General features: G+C 41.4%; 1 long non-coding RNA gene across 1 annotated transcript; it reads right to left on the reverse strand.

Annotated features, from left to right (window-relative positions):
* Window positions 1–3,138: 3,138 nt before the first annotated feature.
* LOC138924045 (uncharacterized) lies at window positions 3,139–16,066 on the reverse strand. The gene is made up of 3 exons (XR_011438600.1): window positions 15,831–16,066; window positions 10,079–10,166; window positions 3,139–3,322 (listed from the first exon to the last, which is right to left on the reverse strand). It is a non-coding gene; the product is annotated as an uncharacterized lncRNA (long non-coding RNA).
* Between the last annotated feature and the right edge of the window lie 1,871 nt (window positions 16,067–17,937).

Here is a 17,937-nt window from a genome sequence, read left to right on the forward strand (position 1 = left end):
AACTCTATCAGAAGACTGAATTCTGGTCTAGAGGGTCTCAAGGAGTGATTGAGGTCACCCTTAAAGCCACAATAGAGGGGGGAGTAAGATAAAAAGGGTGCAGAGTGAGATTTCCAGAGAAGATAAGTATACAGAACAAAAAGCTAAAAAGCATAAGGAAAAGGAATGCTAAGAAGACAGCCACCAAAACCAACAATAAGGAAGTTAATTCATCATAGATTAAATAAAAGCAACACAGCAAATTAAAATAACTTTAAAATAACGTTTAATATCCTCACATAGATAAAGGAAGGAATAATATTCCTCAAAAAAAAGGAAATTATGAAACAACAATAGAGAGAAATGAAAAAAATAGGCAACATAAAAAAATCATAGAAATGAAAAAAGCACAGCTAACTCCTAGATTTGACACAAAGAAGAGTAGTGAACTACAAACAAATCCTGAAGAATTCATCTAAAACACAGTACAGATAAAGAAATTTTATAAATAAAAGAAAAATGCAATTTTAAAAGGCAGCATTAGTGTACCTAAACAATACTAATTTTTCATTAGTATTGTGACATATTATTCTATTTTTTCACCTTATTTAGCTTAATACTAAAGTCCTATGATAACAAAATTTGCATTTTTAAAATATGAAAGAGAAGTCAAAAGATGTGGAGGATAAACTGATAAGCTCCAACATAGGTCTCAGAAGAAGAGTAGAGAAGAAAAGGTAAAAAAGGACGTTTAAAGAACTAATATCTGATCATTTTTCACATTTGAGAAAAGCTGTGAGTGCTCACATTGAACATACAAAAGTATAAATCAAGATAAAATAAATTTATACTGAAACTTGTTTTAGTGGAACTTCAGTAAATTGAGTATAAAGTCTTCATAACATAAGTTGCATACTTTTGTACATTTCTAGGGAGTTCTACAGCTTATTAATAACCAGATTCATGACTGTCTTTGAGAAGATCCCCAAAACGAGACAAGGCACCAATTGAAGGAGCCTGTCTTTTCACTTTATTTGTGGTTTCATTTGATTAACAGAGGATTTTAGTTTAACATAGCCAAACTTATCAATCATTTTTTTATGGTGAGCTGTTTCTTCATCTTCTATGAGAAAATTTTTAACCCTTCTTCAGATTGTTTTGCTTCCTTAGTCTGTAGATGCATGTTTTTCACTAGTTTTGGAAAATTCATAGCCATCATCCCTTTAAATATTGTCCATTTCCCATCATCTCTATAGTCTCTTCTGAGATGCCAATTAGATGTCTGTTGGACCTTCATATTCTATTTTTTATATTTATATTCCTTTATTTACTATTTCACCCTTCAACTTTGTCTAATCTGCTGTTTAAGGCCATTCAGTAAGGTTTAGAAAATTTTGGTTATTTTGTTTCTTTTAATATCTAGAAGTTTCATTTGTTTCTTTTTTCAAATTTCTTTTTTAATTTCTGATAGGTTCTTGTTTGAAGCTCATAGGGAGTCCTTCTGTATTCTATACCTGACAACTTCAGCGTCTTCAGTCCGTGGTGATCTAAATCCATCGTGTTCCTGCTGTCACTCACAGAAGCTTGCTTTCTTGTTTGTTTGGTAATGTGTGGGAGGCCTGAAGACCTAGAACAGGGAAGTTGTCCTCCAGTGACACTTTTCTTCTCTCTGTGTTAATAGGTCAGGAAGCACCCGGAAGTCAGAAGGGCTTCAGCTCACCTCAGAGCTCAGCACCTCATCTAACTGCTCCTCCAAGTCTTAGAAAGCTTTTAGTGTTGCTATATGAATTCAGCCTCAGCTTCTCGACTCAAGTTGACCAGATCTTGGCTCCAAACCACTGAAGGCCCAGGTCCCAGCTGTCAATGTCCTAGAAGCTCCAGGCCAAGTTTATTTGTTTCTTTTCTCATTTGTTTCTTTTCTTTAGGGTGCAGTTTCTGTGGTGACCTCTCTTACATTTTATTAAATGGTTATTGACTCAAACAGTGTGTTCTGTTCTGATATTACTAGTTGTGGAATGGGACGACACTAAAAAAAGAACACTATCAATGTTTTAAAATGAATAATAATATCCACATTTTGAAGGACAGACACACAGAGAGAAAGGCTGTAATTGGAGAAGCCAGTTAAATTACTGTTTATTGAGTACTCATCATGCCAGGCATTATTTTAAATACTTTTCATACGTAAGTTCACTTATTCTTTGATCCACTTTGTGAGACGGATAGGCAGGTGTCTTTAATCCGATTTCACACATGAATAACTAGAGGACTAGTAAAGTCTGGTTACTTGACCAAGTTCATACAACAAATGAGTGACAGAATCAGGATTTAAACCAAGATATGTCTGTCCCAGAAAAGTATCATCTGAGTAAGAAGGTTTGTTTTTGAGGGAAGACAATGTCCTTTGGAGTGCCTGCTTATCAGGCCTAATGTGACTTTGAGTTGTATAAAAGTCCTCTGATCCTTCATTCCTTACCTGTATAATGGGTTTAATTCTTACTTCATAGGCTTGACGTGAGAAATAGCATGTTAAATGAATTAACACAGTGCCTAACACATAACAAGGGCTACATAAATATTAGCTACTAAAATTATTGTTATTTTCTGCCCCCGGATCTTGTTTTCTCTCCAACAGCCTATACTGGAGTTGAAACTGCGTCCCTTATAGGAATTAGAAATTGAGAAAAACTGTCTTTAACACAAAGCTTTTTCCAAAGTTCCAGGCTCTTATTCAACTACATATTTTTACATCTGCCCCAAAGGGTCAGCCTAAACTCAGTCTTCCCCCAAATAAACTTCTTCTTCCTCCTTCCTTGTCAGTGAAAACTATCACTCACCCTAACTCCCAAGCCGTGAAGCTAGGAGCCCTCTTCCAGTCACCACCATGTCCAGCAAGTTCGCTCTTTCCCATCCCCACTGACACTTCCGCATTCAAACCATCATTTCTCTTCAGGGTTATTTAACTGCCTTACAACATGTTCCTGTCACGACTTAAACCAATTCATGTTCTATACTGGTCCAGGGTCTTCTTTCTAAAACATATATCTAATTCTGTAATTCTCTTGCTTAAAATATTTTACCAGAGCCCTACATTGTTGGGATAATCTCTAAACTCCTTAATATACACACAAAATCCCTCTTTAATGGGTCTTGGCCTACCTTTCTAGCTTCATCCTGCAAATTCACCTCTTCACTCAGTATAAGTCTGTGCAGTAGGCAGGAGAAGTATTGCTTTTCTTCTTTTACCGAGGTTTGTATATAGAATTGTGGCTTGTAGCAGAGGAAAACTGAATTTGGCAGGGCACGCCATCTCCTTCTCTGGACCTTTGCTTTCTCACCTGGGCTGTAAAGAGAGTGGACTCAATGTTCTTTCCAACCATAGCACGGCATGCTTCTCTCTTTATTATTTACAGCTATATGTGTCTTAAGTTATACTCACGGAAAATTTTCTGAAGGTGGCAATCTCTAGAGAGGGAAACAGGTCACCAAGGAAGGATGTAACTATTTCTCTTTAATAATAGATTAGACTCATCAGTGTAGAGTGTTTTGGAGGTGGCTCTGCTCTGTGTCTGCCCATAATAAGTTTTCAACAAATGTTGGCAAGTAAATAAAGTCTACGTGCACTTTCTGTCTTTCTGGCTCACACAGCACTTTCTCGTGCATTATCTCATTTGATCCCACAACCTGCTTGCAAAGTGGCTAGAGTAGGTATTCTTAACCCCATTTTCTAGACCCAAGGAACTGAGCCTCAGAGTGTTTAAGTGATTGCACCAAGGTCACAAAGCTAGTAAATGGCAGAGCCAGGTCTCAAACGAAGGGCTTTTAACTCTAAATCCTGTGTTCTTTCCGCGGCATTGTGCAAGCCTCGTAATTCTAAGATATGGTCCCAAAATAACACAAAAGACTCGGCCAGCCTCCTTCTTTGTTCCCTTGACCTCATTAAAGCTTTAAATGGAACTTGTCCTCACAAACTTAGGGTGCAACATCAAATCTGTCTGAGTTTCTAGGGCACATAGCAACAGCTTGCTTTAATCTAATAATTGGCTGAAGTAGAAGCACAGAGAACACATAAAAAAGGCAAATTGTTATTTTTCAAAATCAAGCCATTCCCCTGCCTAAAAGGTTCACGGCTTTTTCCTTTTTCCAAGAAAATATTTATCCCTCTAAAAGATTTCTTCCCGTTAACAATATTTTTACAGCCTTTGTGATACTTTTACAGCATTTTAGATGCAACCTAAATAATATATATTTCAAGAATGGAACCATTACATTAAGAATGCTGCATATGTTTAAAAGTGTCTTTTATGAGGTTTATTAAAAGAAGCCATAAATTTCCAAGAAAGGTTTGAGCCATATTACATTGATCTTACTTCTCATTTAAACAAAATGTAAACTTTAAGTAAAACCTTGATGTGGAATGTAAACTCACTCATATACCCTGAACTCACTCATTCGCATGTGCCACCTCTAAAATATTAAATCATCTATGAAGCACTCCATTTCTTTGAGTGTTTTCCAATCACAACAAATAGCTTTCCGGTGATTGCTTGTACCTGTTGAATTTCTTGGATTCATTCACAGTGAGTGAAGAATGGGGGGTGCCAGCTGGATGCAAAGCAGGGTTTTAAAATCATTCTCGACTCTGTAGGCCAAGGGCGACCTGCAACCCTTAGGTCTTGAGGTGCCCTCTCCTAAAATGAACTCATACATCCACAACAGGTAGGTACTGTGATAATCCCCATTGCATAGAAGGCGACATTGAGGCACAGGAAGGGGTTGCACAACTTTCCAAGTCCACACGGTTAAGAAGGAATAGAACGGGCAGGTGGACCCAGGCAGTCTGGCTCCAGATGGCCAAAGCCAAGCTCTACTGTATCCTTGACAGTGCCCTGCCTTCTTCATAGAATTATTATGAGAATTAGGTCATATAATACACATAAAGCATTTAGTACAGTGCTGGACAGCGTTCAACAAGATTAGCAATTATTAACATCATTATTATTATTAGCTAGTGCATATTAAGGCTGATTGTTTAAGCAGGGCCATCCATCACAAGGGCCAAGGTAAATAGTGCTGAGTTCCCAAAATTACCCTCCCAGCCCAGGCCCTTGTGAAATGAAGTGAGCACTGATTACCTAGAAAGGAAACTGAAGTTACAAAATCAATCATGTAGGAAAAAAGCGTGGTTCCAACTCTGCAGTGTTTTAAGACTCCATTTATAAGGTCTTCAGGTCATTTTAGCTGCTTTTTAGCTACTATCATACAGTGTCCCTGAATTAGAAGGTGGCATCTCATCTTTCTACCCAAATATCCAGGCTCTCAATTCAGAGCAACTGCTATTAGTTTTGCCTTTAAGTTGTTATACTTGTATATGCATGGATTCTTCTATCTGGAATGCTCTTCTCTCACTTCACATGACAAACTCCTATTCATCCATCAGTATAAAGGTCCAATTTCCCCTCCTTTACAGACTTTGTTGACACTGCTTAAATAATATTTGAAAGGTTGTATTATCGCTATATGTTTGCGTGTATGTCTCTCCCACTCAAATCCAGACTGTGAACTGTTTGAAGAAAGGGACCATGCATTACTCAACTCTGTATCCCTTCACCTAGCACAAAGCCTGGCCCACAGGAGATTTCCTGTGAATATCTGATGGGTAAATGAATGCATGATGACCTTCGTGGTCTTAGCCTGCCTATTTTCATTCCAGGGTTGGTCATGTCAGAATCAAGAACCAGAAAGAAACCACTCACCCAATCCTCTGCCTAAGCTGAGATCTATAGAGGTCATGGGGCAAAACCTGAATCACTGAACTCTGACCTCTTCTTACCCACAGAAAATAAAACTATAGGCTCAAACCCTGTTGCCACAAGGCCAGCCCCAGTGAAGGAAGCTTCTTGCTACCTCACAAAGGTTCTTCCTAGAACACCATGTCCCACCTCCCTATCTTGAGTTCCTTTTAAAGTTAGACCTCGGTGGCTTCTGACAATCCTTATTCACATGCCTTCTCAAAAATGGTTTGGAAAATGTGGAAATGAGTAGCCGCTCCCCGACACAGCCTAAGCTGAAGGAATCAAATCCAAGATTTCTAGGAAGCAGGGAGGAAATTGCTTCCACCAGAGAACCACTACAGAAAAAGGTTAAAACTTGCATGTAGGTCTAAAGATTTAGAAGAACTTTTTCTAAAAGGTGATCGCCACTCCTCACCCTTGTACATTTCACAACCTACTAACCCTTGGCTACATTTTGTATTTTGGGAAGAAAACCATTTATGTACCAGTTTTCTGAAGGCACATTGTTAAGCGGTAGACTTGAACTCAGATACTATCACACCTAACTTGCTATGTAGCAGTGACATCTACTGGGGAACAGTGTCACTTCAAGGTTTCTACTTTTGTGCTGTACTAAGTAATTTCAAAACGTTAACTCACTTAATCTTCGTAACAACTCTATGAGGTTGTTAATATTACGATCTGCGTTTGTTAGATGAGGAAACTGAGGCTCAGATAAATGAAGTAACTGACCTCCTATCACATAGCTAATATGTGGCAGAGCTGGGATTTGAACCCAGAGCAGTGTGACTCCAGGGTCTGTGTTCTTAGCCATTAAGACCTATTGCCTCTTCTATCTTTCATCTTCTGCACTTTGAATAAATCCATTATACAGCATTTTGTATTCTGCTTTGAAATTATGTGTTTATATGTCTGTTTCCCCAGTAAACTCTGTCTTCTCAAGGCTGTACCTGTGCCTCGTTCACATTGGTGATGTCAGCACCTAGCACAGTTCCTGACACATCATAGGTGCTTTATAAATACTTGTTGACCACAATCAGAAGGACCTACAACTAGAATATACAGCTATGTACTGGGGGGCTTTGGGGGGAAGGAGAGGAAGAACACAAGAAGATTGGCAACAAATGTTAGCTCACGTGCCAAAAAAAAATTGTTGAACAAATGTCGCACAAATGAATGAATGAGGAAAAGACTGTCAGTGTATGTGAGTGGAAGATACAGGGCTGGGAAAGGGAGAATGGTAAGGAAGGAATGGCTGTTCTCTTTGGAGCCATCATACTTTACAACGTGGCTTTCAGAAATGCACATAATTGAGAGCAAGAGTGTCTATAATTCAAGTAATCCTTGGGATCTTTCGAGGCTCCTCAGTTTCAGAATTGAATCCACATTTCTCAGCTTGGAATAGAAGACCCTTTGTGATCTGGCTCCCGTCTACCTCTCCAGCTCGTGTGCCTGCAACAACAGCTTGCATCCCTTGCCCCAGGGATCTTGAGCAATGAGTGATTCACTGGACAAGCCTGCCCTCTCCCATCTCCAGATTTTGACATTGCCTGTGACTGCACCTATGATGTGTCAGGAACTGTGCTAGGTGCTGACATCACCAATGTGAACGAGGCACAGGTACAGCCTTGAGAAGACAGAGTTTACTGGGGAAACAGACATATAAACACATAATTTCAAAGCAGAATACAAAATGCTGTATAATGGATTTATTCAAAGTGCAGAAGATGAAAGATAGAAGAGGCAATAGGTCTTAATGGCTAAGAACACAGACCCTGGAGTCACACTGCTCTGGGTTCAAATCCCAGCTCTGCCACATATTAGCTATGTGATAGGAGGTCAGGCCCTTTTCCCATTTGCCTGAGAAGCCTGTATTCGTTTTTCAAGATTCAGGTATCATCTCTTCCAGGAAGCTTTTTTTTTTTTTTTTTAAGATTTTATTATTTCCTTTTTCTCCCCAAAGCCCCCCAGTACATAGTTGTATATTCTTCGTTGTGGGTTCTTCTAGTTGTGGCATGTGGGACGCTGTCTCAGCGTGGTCTGATGAGCAGTGCCATGTCCGCGCCCAGGATTCGAACCAACGAAACACTGGGCTGCCTGCAGCGGAGCGCGCGAACCCAACCACTCGGCCACGGGGCCAGCCCACCTTCCAGGAAGCTTTTTCAGAGGTGCCAGGAAGGACTGAGACCCTCTCTTGTGAAACACCAGAGTCATGGGAGGAAGAGGTGCTGTGTGGCCAGCTAAGTGGCCCAGGATCGAATCCCAGCCTAGCCACTTACTAGATGTGTGAACTTAGGCATGTTACTTAATCACTCTATACCCCAGTCCCCCTGATTTCAAAACAGGATAATGAAAATAGTACCTACCTTATGGTGTTGTAAACCTTGAATGAGTGAATAATCATAAACTGCTTAGAACAGTGCATAGGAAGGGAATGTATGCGTTTGCAATGATTATCACTAATATTGTCGATTTCCTCATCTCTCTTTGCCCACTAGTCAATGAGCTCTTTCACAAAAACTGTTTCTGCAGTGTCTTTGTGTCCATAGGACCCAGCAAAGTGCCCATTAGGAAACGGGAGAGGGACCAAGACAGACAGCTTTGTGCTTGGTTTTACGTGTGGTTACAGAGTCCCAGAAACAGAACTAGACCATCTGAAGGCAGCCCTGAGAAGAAGTCGAGCAAAGATGGAGCAGAGAAGGGCATTTAATTGTGGCTTCTGCTTCCCTCTTCTTTAGGCTTTGTTCTGTGCCCAGAGTTTATCTACACTTGCTTTATCCCTCTCCCCGTCTCCAAACCCATTTGCCGCCAAGACATCTTTTGAAAGTTACAACCACTTGCACACATGGAAAACACATTGAAGCCATTCTGGATGGTCATTACAAAGAGACAGAAAGCAAAGCGATATGATCTTTCAGAGGCCAGGCCTCCTAAGCTGGATAGGGAGCCATCTCTGTGGGTACAGTGCCATCAGCTCTGAAATGCACTCGGTCCAAAAATACCTCCTTTTGCTCTTCCTTGGGGGTTGTAAGTTCCAGCACGAGAACCATTCCTTGGTTTAAGTCACTGTATTTCCAGAAATATCCCCTTCAAAATACAAAGAAATACTCAAGAAGATTAATCTCATTTACACACAGGAAAGGATTTGTTTTTTCCATGGAAAACAGAGACTTAAAAATTTTTAGGTAAGAAGCTGATTCAAGTTGCGGAAAAAAATAAGACCTGCCATTTATTGTTTACTTTCTATGTGCTATTAGGCTTCATGAAAAATGCCTTTTTAGGCATTTAACTTTTAAGTGCTGTATGGGAAAGGAGGTGCCACGTGGTTGACATTGACCAGTGGCCTGCATCAACAGGAGGAGGAGAGCTTCTGAGGAGAGAGGGCAGTCTAAAATGGGGAGAGGTATGGGCAGTGGACCAAATATTTCCAAAGTTAAGCTCACATTGGACAGTTTTGTGGTCTTTAAAGGTATGGAGAAGCTGCTAGTCAGAGGAGACAATGGCATGACTGTTCAGAGGCCAGTCCTACCCCTCACTATACGGCCACAAATTAATATACATCTTATTAACATCACTCTCTTTCTCTTCCTCTCTTTTCCATTAAAACCCATTCCCAAAGAGGAACCAAGCAGATACGCTCTTTCCTGCCAGGTCTCGAGTTGCCATTCACTGATTTGCTGAGTAAGTGTGGACTGTAGGCCAACTCCTCCTCGTGCACAGAGGACGGCTCTGAGGACAGAGACCCAGGTAGACCCAGCCCTGCTCTCAGGTTCACAGAGCCCCAGGAGAGACCTTCCAGTAAACGTGGTGTGGCAAGTCCTTGAAATTCCGCCCCTCTTCAGTGGATCCTGCCTCTCCCTCCTTGCTTCCGTTTCCTTCATCGGCCCTCATCATCCCTCCCCTGGAACCCCACAGGATCATCCTAACTGGCCTGCCCAGAGTTAACTGTCCTGTCTTCAGAACAAAGCCCCCTTTCCTTTACCAAGCACATTAGCAGCTTGTGATCTGGTCCCCACGTGCCTCCGGAGCCTCCTGCTCTCCCACTTCCCCACACCTCACCCGGCCCAGATGAGCCGGTGGAAATTTCCCCAGCACAACGTGAGCATACTCACCTGGGAACCTTCACATGTGATTCACTCACTCTCATTACACAGCCAGTGTTCACTTAACAACATTCTTCCCACCTGTCACCGTTCACCTCCTCTGGAGCCTTCACCAATCTTCTCAGAAAGTTTCCTCCTCCCCTCTGTGCTCCCAGCACCTGTCCAAGGACACCAGTCATCTCACTGTAAGCATTTGCTTACCTGTGTGTTTGCTTCCAGAGGCTGCGAGCTCTGGGGCCGGGGACTGTCTCCTAGTGCTCACTGCATTTTCCATCCGGGTCCCATGGCCCTGCAAGACAGAGTAGGGGCACAAATCATACACGAAAGAAAGGAAGGGAGAAGGAAAGAATAAAAATTTAAAGATGTGTAAAGGTACAGTAAAACTGTGTAAAAAGACTATGAGAACACAGCAGGAGTTACTTATTCTGCCTAGGGGAAGTGGAGAAAGGGAATTTCTGTTTGGTTTTGAAGGATGATTAGAATCATTCTCCCCTACTCCTGGTAGATGTACATTTAAAAAGGGCAGAGACTACAGCTTATGGGCTGGTAAAAATCCCCTAGCAGAGAGCACTTTGATTTTCAGAGTTACCATCTCAGGAGCTCCTGAGTTCACATCATTATGCAGATGCCTAGACACTTAAATTTTCCTCTGTGAACTTTTCTTGTCCTGGGGAAATCCAGGAGGCTGTATCTCTCTCTGAAGACTGTTAAAAACTTCTGGGAATGACTCAGAGCACAAAAGGGCAAACCAGGCCCTGGTGTCTCTCCTTTCCCACCATTCCTGATGTCACTCCTCCTGCTGGGAGCTGCCCTCCACACGAAGACCTGCTCTTATTTGCAGGTCACAGTCTTCTCATGATCACAGATCCAAATTTCTGAGGCCTATCTGGAAGAGACCACAGAGCCAGCCTTTCATGGTCCCACGCTCTCACCAACTCCCACATGAATGCTCTGGGCTTCTGACAGCTTTAAAGACTCTCCTAGGCTTGCTCGTCATTCTTACTATAAACTTAAGCTTGGATATGGGAAGAGGGGAGATAAAGTCAGGAGGTGGTACACTAGACATTTCTCCCTCCACGGCCAGCTTGTTGGAAATGACTAGCTTTTAATTGCCCCTTAACTGTTTGTAATCAGATGCTGATTTGTTTAAAGGAAAAGCTCCTAAAATATTTGTCTGCCTAGATATTGCCTCAAGATGTGAGAGCCATTTGTGAATGTAAATCTCTCCACATGTGGCGATTTTTCTGCGCGTTATGAGGAATCTGACTCAGGCACAGCCTTCCCCAGGGCCACACCTGCATCTTTTTCATCACTCTGGAGAAATACTAGCCCTTGAACACAATCACCTCCAACTCTACTGTCATGAAGAACGCTGATGTCCTAACCCTCAGACAAGCAGATATGGTACACATGTGTGTTTACCCTTTCCACATCTTGAGTAAACCACTTTGATGCTCAGAACACTGTTTACACTTTTGATAAACCAAATCTTATCCTAGTATGTATGCCAACTGTTCTAAAAATCAATTTTGAAGATCTCTCTTGCAGAGATAGGTTATAAATATTGGCGCCTAATGATAACTGTCACAATAAAGAGAAGCAACGCATATAAAAGTCAAAAAACTCTCAACAGTGATCCCCCTGGAAATACATGTAAGCAGGCAGAACATATCTCTCTTCTTTAAAAGAAAGTAAAATTTAAAATGAAAGGGGAATGTAAAGGACCTTGAAGAATTTCATGTTAGGAGATAAAGAAGTCCTGAATTACTGTGTGAGTGTGGGCAAAATAGAAGGAAGAGAAATAGTCTTTCTCAAGGAAGAAGGATGGATAAGAGGAGGGGGAGGAGGAAGGAAGGAGGGAGGGCGGGAGAGAGGAAGGAAGGAAGAAAGGAAAAAGGAAAAGAAGGAAAGAAGTCCATTAAATCTCACAGCTTAGACATATTGGTTAAATTAACCCCACCCAAGTTAAGTGAAGGAGGAGTTATATTGTAAAAATAATGAAGTTGTTCAAAAAACTGAAGGAAGACACTAAAAGCCCCAGGCACACTAACAACTAGAATAAGCCCCAAGAGTTAGGGCCCCTGCTCTCCTGGCAGCTACTGTGAGAGCCCGGTGCTCTCACCCTGTGACTTCTGTCAAAGTTTCAGAATTGCAGGAGAGAAGATCTGATTGGCCCAGCGTGGATCAGGTGTAAAACCATCTGGCTCATAATGGCTCTAGCTAAGGAGGCGGGTGGAGAGTGGGCAGGCATCAAAGGCACGAACAGTCAAAAAATACATAAATATTTTCCACCCCTTTTCTGTGCATCAAAAGCATTTTGAGGAGCTAACAATAAGTGGAGAACAAGCCTTTCTGCCCTCAGGAAGCTCAGGGGATCTGTATGGGCAAGGCCGCCAGCCGGTTAGAGTCCAGTGCGCTAAGCGAAGACACAGTGTTTCTGAGGCTGAAACAAATCTGTAAACTACCAGAAAGCTGCAGACTTGTTTCTGGGGGAATTTTTTTTTTTTTTGGAGATAATGTCCTCAGCTAAACTCCCAAACCACGTACCAGCCTATGAAGGGTTTTGGTTTTAAGGGGAAAGAGGAGGAAGAGAGGCAGAGAGAGACTGCGAGATAGAAAGAGAACACTCATCCAATCTAGGGAAGATAAATCAATTTTATTTTAAGCAATGTTAGGTAATAATTAGGATTAATGGAAAAAATCCAAATTGTACCCATATTTATGATAATTACCTAGCATGGTACCTGTTACAGTGGATGCTTATTAAATATTTGTTGAACATACGTTTACACTTTATTTATTGATAGGAAGCTACAAAATATAGGCATCGTAGCAGATGTCCAGGCTTTACAGGCAGGCAGCTTGAACTCTGGTATGTCACCGCTGTGTGACCCTGGATCTTAAATGAAGGACACTAAAGCTATATTGAAAGAGTATTGTGAACATTAAATAAAATCATGGATATAAAGTCATGTAGTAAGTGCTCAGTAAATGTTTATTCCCTCTCATTTCTTCTCTTTATCTTCTTATTAAACTCATGTTCCTAACATTTAGAGTTTGATTTTTTTAGGAAGTTCCATTTTTTAAAACAAAATCTTGAAAAGGTATGCTTAAAGATATAATGGGCTAGAACAGAAAACCCAGGTCTCAGATAAACCATGTTTCTTCAAGTTCAAACAATGAGATTGTTCACTCAAGGCTGCTGCTACCACCACCTGGTGGCAGCAGACAGCATAATATTTTTGAGTTGAATTTGAAATCCTAAATATTCCTTAGTCTCATATATTACAAATACTTGGAAGGGTTTAGATGACAATCTTTTTACAACATATTTTCCTAACCAAGATGTGGTAACACTCCGGCATGTTATGAAGATGTGTGAAGCAGTAATCTTGGTTTTCTAAATTCGCTGGTGCCTATCTTTAATGCCACCAGCTCCAATACTATTCTCCCTTAATGCTTTTGCAGCCTGAATCCAAAAGCTTAGGAGTGCCTTTGGAGAGTCAAAAATAAAGCAGGTCGTGTCACCAAAAGGACAAGTGAAGAAAGAAAAAAATGATAAATTGGACATTATCAAAATTAAAAACCCTGTGCTTCAACGGACACTATCAAGAAAGGGAAAAGAAAAGGAGAAAATTTTTGCAAATAATATGACTGATAAGAGATGTGTACCTAGAACATATAAAGGACTCCTACAACTCAATAATAAAAAGACAAATAATGCAATTCAAAAATCGGGAAAATATTTCAGTAGATATTTCTCTAAAGAAGACATGCAAAAGGCCAAAAAAAGAAAAGGTACTCAACATCAGCCATCAGGGAAATGCAAATCAAAATCATAATGAGATACCACTTTATGCACAGCAGGATGGCTGTAAGTAAAAAGCCAGTTAATAACAAGTGTTGGCAAAGACGTGGAGAAATTGGAACCTTCATACACGTAATAGAAATGGAAGGTGGTACAGCTGCTTTGGAAAACAGTGTAGCAGTTTGTCAGAAGGTCAAACCTAGAGTTATCATCTGACCTCAGCAATTACATTCCTAGATAGATACCTAAGAGCAGTGAACATAGACCCGCACAAAAACTTGTACCTGAACATTCATGGGAGTGTTATTCCTAATAGCCAAAAAGAGGGAACAACTCCAAATGCCCACCACAATGATCCTTACAATGGAATGTTATCCAGCGATGAAAAGAATGAAATCCCCATACCTGCAACGACACGGCTGAACCTCGAAAACAGCATGCAAAACAGCATGCAAGGTGAAAGAAGCCAGTCACGAAGCCACATCCTAGGTGACTCCACTTACATCAAAGATTCAGAAGAGGAAAATCTACAGAAACAGAAAATAGATTGTGTTTGCCTAGGGCTGGAGGGGGCCGATGGGGTTGGGAGATAAGCTAAGGGAGGCAGGGTTTCTTTTCAGGGTGATCAAATGTTCCAAAATGGATTGTGGTGATGGTTGTGTACAACTCTGTGGACGTGTAAAAAGCCATTGAATTGTACACTTTAACTAGGTGAAGTGTGTGGTATTTTACTGGTATCTCAATAAGCTGTTAAAAAAAAAACGCAAAGCATGTCTGAAATGGGGGTGGAAAAATGGTCTCCCATCTCTCCTCTATGCAAACAAAGGCTTTGTCATTTTCTAGCAAAAAGTTTCAGAACGACAAGTTTCAATTCAACATTGGAAGCTAATCTTTTATAGAAACTATAATCTTTTTCATAAACTAATTTGGACCTTTGGAAACTTTTTTTGCCCTATTTAATTTTCCCCTAAAAGAGTAGTTCCTTCTCCTGGTTTTAGCGGTGCTCATCAAAATGGAAAAATAATAGAATTTCACATTTAACTATAACAAGATTCCCTTTGGATATCCATCACAGAGCTAATCTCACTATCAGAAGTCATTTATGCTGGTTTTATGTTACTCCTTTAATGATCTGAGCTATCCCTGCCCTCCACAACACATACATACGTGCGCACTTACACCTGCTCACAGGTGTGCCTGCACACGCACCTCTGGTACATTAGGCTGTGATGTGGATCAGTTTGGGAAACCTCGTCTGCAGCCCCACGGCAGTCCCTGCCTAGGCTGACATATGCAACTGTTTAGTTTGACGTTATTATATCCCTATTTATAGCTCATTGAAACAAATCACAGAATCTAAGCATTGGAAAGCACTTGACAAGCAGCTGAGTCTTATACAGGCCTTCAACGCGAATGAAACGAGCCCAATCTCTCACTCCTATCTGATTCCGCTATAGTCATAGAGATGCCGTGCAAAGGATAGAAGAGCCATTTTTCATGACCTTCCTCATTTCTCTGAACAAAGCTCGGTGTCAAAATCTTTGAAAAGCCCATATTATGGTAAAGAACAAGATTCTAAAAAATGTTTGGAAGCATTTGTGGTACAGAAAAATAATTTCTTCTCTCTCTCTCATCCCCAAATAAAAAACTACCTTATGATGCGTTAGATTGAAATGTTTAAATATTGAACTAGTGCCAAAAAATGATTTGTAAGCCTCAATAAATTTTGTGAAATTTAAAAATGATATTATTATCCCATCTGACAGTGTCTTTCAGGACTTGAAGCTTGTGGCCCAGATTAGGGGCCTTCTAATGAAAAATAAACGTGTAGCACATTTGACTTATAAATATAGTGACATATATAACACTCAAAAGACATATATTCAATGAGATCTACTTGCAATTGCTAGTTACTATTATCAATTTTGCCTCCTATGCAGAGCAATGGAGCCTTTTCCCTGAGTATTAGATGCTGAAAGTTACAACATAGAGCTTCTTTCCAGAAAGAAAAAAAAAGGCATGCATCTAGGAAAAACAACACAGTACCTATTCCCACTCAATGAAATATCCAAATTTCATATGTTAGAAAGATGGACACTGATTCTCTATGATATGGGTATAATATTCACATAATGTAAAACTCACGTATCATTTGTATACTGTGGATGTTGGCACATAAACAATGTTCGCTGCAGCAGTCAATCCTACGATCTCAGTTCTATCCATTCCTTTTCTTGGTATGAAATATATTCCCTGAAGCCAGTAACATAGGAGAAAAGGGCCCTTTTTATTCTATTCTTCTGTTTCTATCTCTTTACCAGAAACACTTTATGCAAATAGCATCTCCTCTTTTGCCACCTCCCGCTGTGCTACAAAGCGCTGGAGAGGAGGCAAAGGAAGCCAGTGAGGGATGGTTAGGAGGAGGGGGCAGGCTGGAGAGGGGGCCTTGTTCATTCTCAGCTGCTCTCCGAGCTCCGAGCAAGCACAAGATTGATGACACTCCCGGGGTGTACGGAAGATCTCCTCCTTGTGAAAGACTGCTCATGAGGCCTGATAGACTTGTCATCTCTTAATAAACATCACGGATGTGTCGGGAGGAGAGAGCCGGAGCAGGAGCAGGGCACACCCCGGCAGAGTGCGTGCCTCTCTTGACGATTTACTCAGCGTGTCCTGCTGATGGTGCTACAGAGGGCTGGGCCTTATCCCCCTCCTCAGACATCCCCTGGAAGGCCTCATTTCCTCTTGAGACCCAGAGAGGCATATGTGGGATTCAGCACCTCCTTCTTTTGGGATCTTCCTAATTTCCCAGGTCTCCTTGAATCCACATTCAATGGAACCGTGAAAAAGGGAGAGGCCCAGAGGTTGCAGACCTCTCTTCCCCAGAAATGCAGAGCACTCCACACACCACCATTTTTCTTAGTCTCTGGGGAGTTTTTGCTCTGTGTTTTTAGAGTGATAGAAACAGAGCATCTAATCAACTTTCGTAAAGTCACACAGTGGCAGGAGCAACCCCAGCAGAGTCTGTCCCAGTTCTACAAATATCTTCACCTCTGCCTCTTCTCTTCCCATGTCTTCTCCCTCTACCCATCTTACAAATCATTCCTGAAATTCAACCTTCTCGGAAAATACGTCCCTGATTAATTCAATAGGCAATCCTTGTTGCCCTTTATTTCATGTGATCCACAGAGGAAATTCTCAGAGCTTCTTCTCCACTGGACACCCCAGAACGCTCATCTCTGTTTCCCTGTCCAGGACCCATCTTAGGAGCTGGCACCCAGGACATGTGTCACTGACATTTGATACTGAGTGGATGTGTATGTGGATGAATTCCATGTTCATCCTTTTCTCTCCTCAACTTGAAGTCAAACATTTTTGCCTTATAAATAAATTTATAATCATTTTAATGTTCATTTTGGCTTTTATGTTGATGTTTAATTCTCCTTTCCAATGGGTGATCCCAATGAATGACCTCCTCCTGGAGGTCAGGGATGCTGGGCTATCTCTGGACAGCCCTGGGACCTCTTTGGAGGAAGTTAAATCTTTCCTGATGGATGTTGCCAATGATGGTGATGAAGGCACTCGTTGACACCTTCTCCAGCCCTGCAGACGTTTTTCATTGCTTTGAACCAGCCACACAGGCAGCTTGTATAGCACAAAACAGAGGTTTGGCCATAGGAAGAACAGAAAAACCCAAAGACCCAAATGGAGCTACAGCCTGGTGGTTGTAGTAGGGCCCGGGGGCCCCAGCTTCGGTATCTGAAGCTGTCTCTATGCTCCATTTCCCTCACAGGAAATTACTCTTTTGATATTTTGAAGCCTTTTATGTGTAACATGTGTGTGTGGCCAAATAGCAAACTTACGTTTTCATCTTGAAATAATTGCGATTAATAAATTACAATGGAGCTGCAGCACAAGCTTCACTCCCAGGGGAAGCACGTTATGTTTATATTGCTAGAAGTCAGCCGCAGCCTGAACTCAGAAAGTTCAGCCTGCACTGGAATTCAAGGTTTACAAAGATGTGTGGTGGAGGTGCGCAGTGAGGGAGGGGGTGCAGTTTCCTTTGGGAACACTCTCCTGGAGTCCTCTTCTGTGCTCTGTAGAAGCCTGCACCTAGAGCAACTGCCCCCCTACTCTCCTTTGACTCAGACTCAGCAGCAGAGGACAGCACAGGTGGTGGCTTCGCTCCTCTCCTTAGTTCCTGACTTTTGAGGAAGCAGCCTAGCAGGAAGCCCAGATCAGACATTCACTCTGC

The sequence above is a fragment of the Equus caballus genome, chromosome 5, assembly GCF_041296265.1.
Source record: "Equus caballus isolate H_3958 breed thoroughbred chromosome 5, TB-T2T, whole genome shotgun sequence".
Taxonomy (NCBI): Eukaryota; Metazoa; Chordata; class Mammalia; order Perissodactyla; family Equidae; genus Equus; species Equus caballus.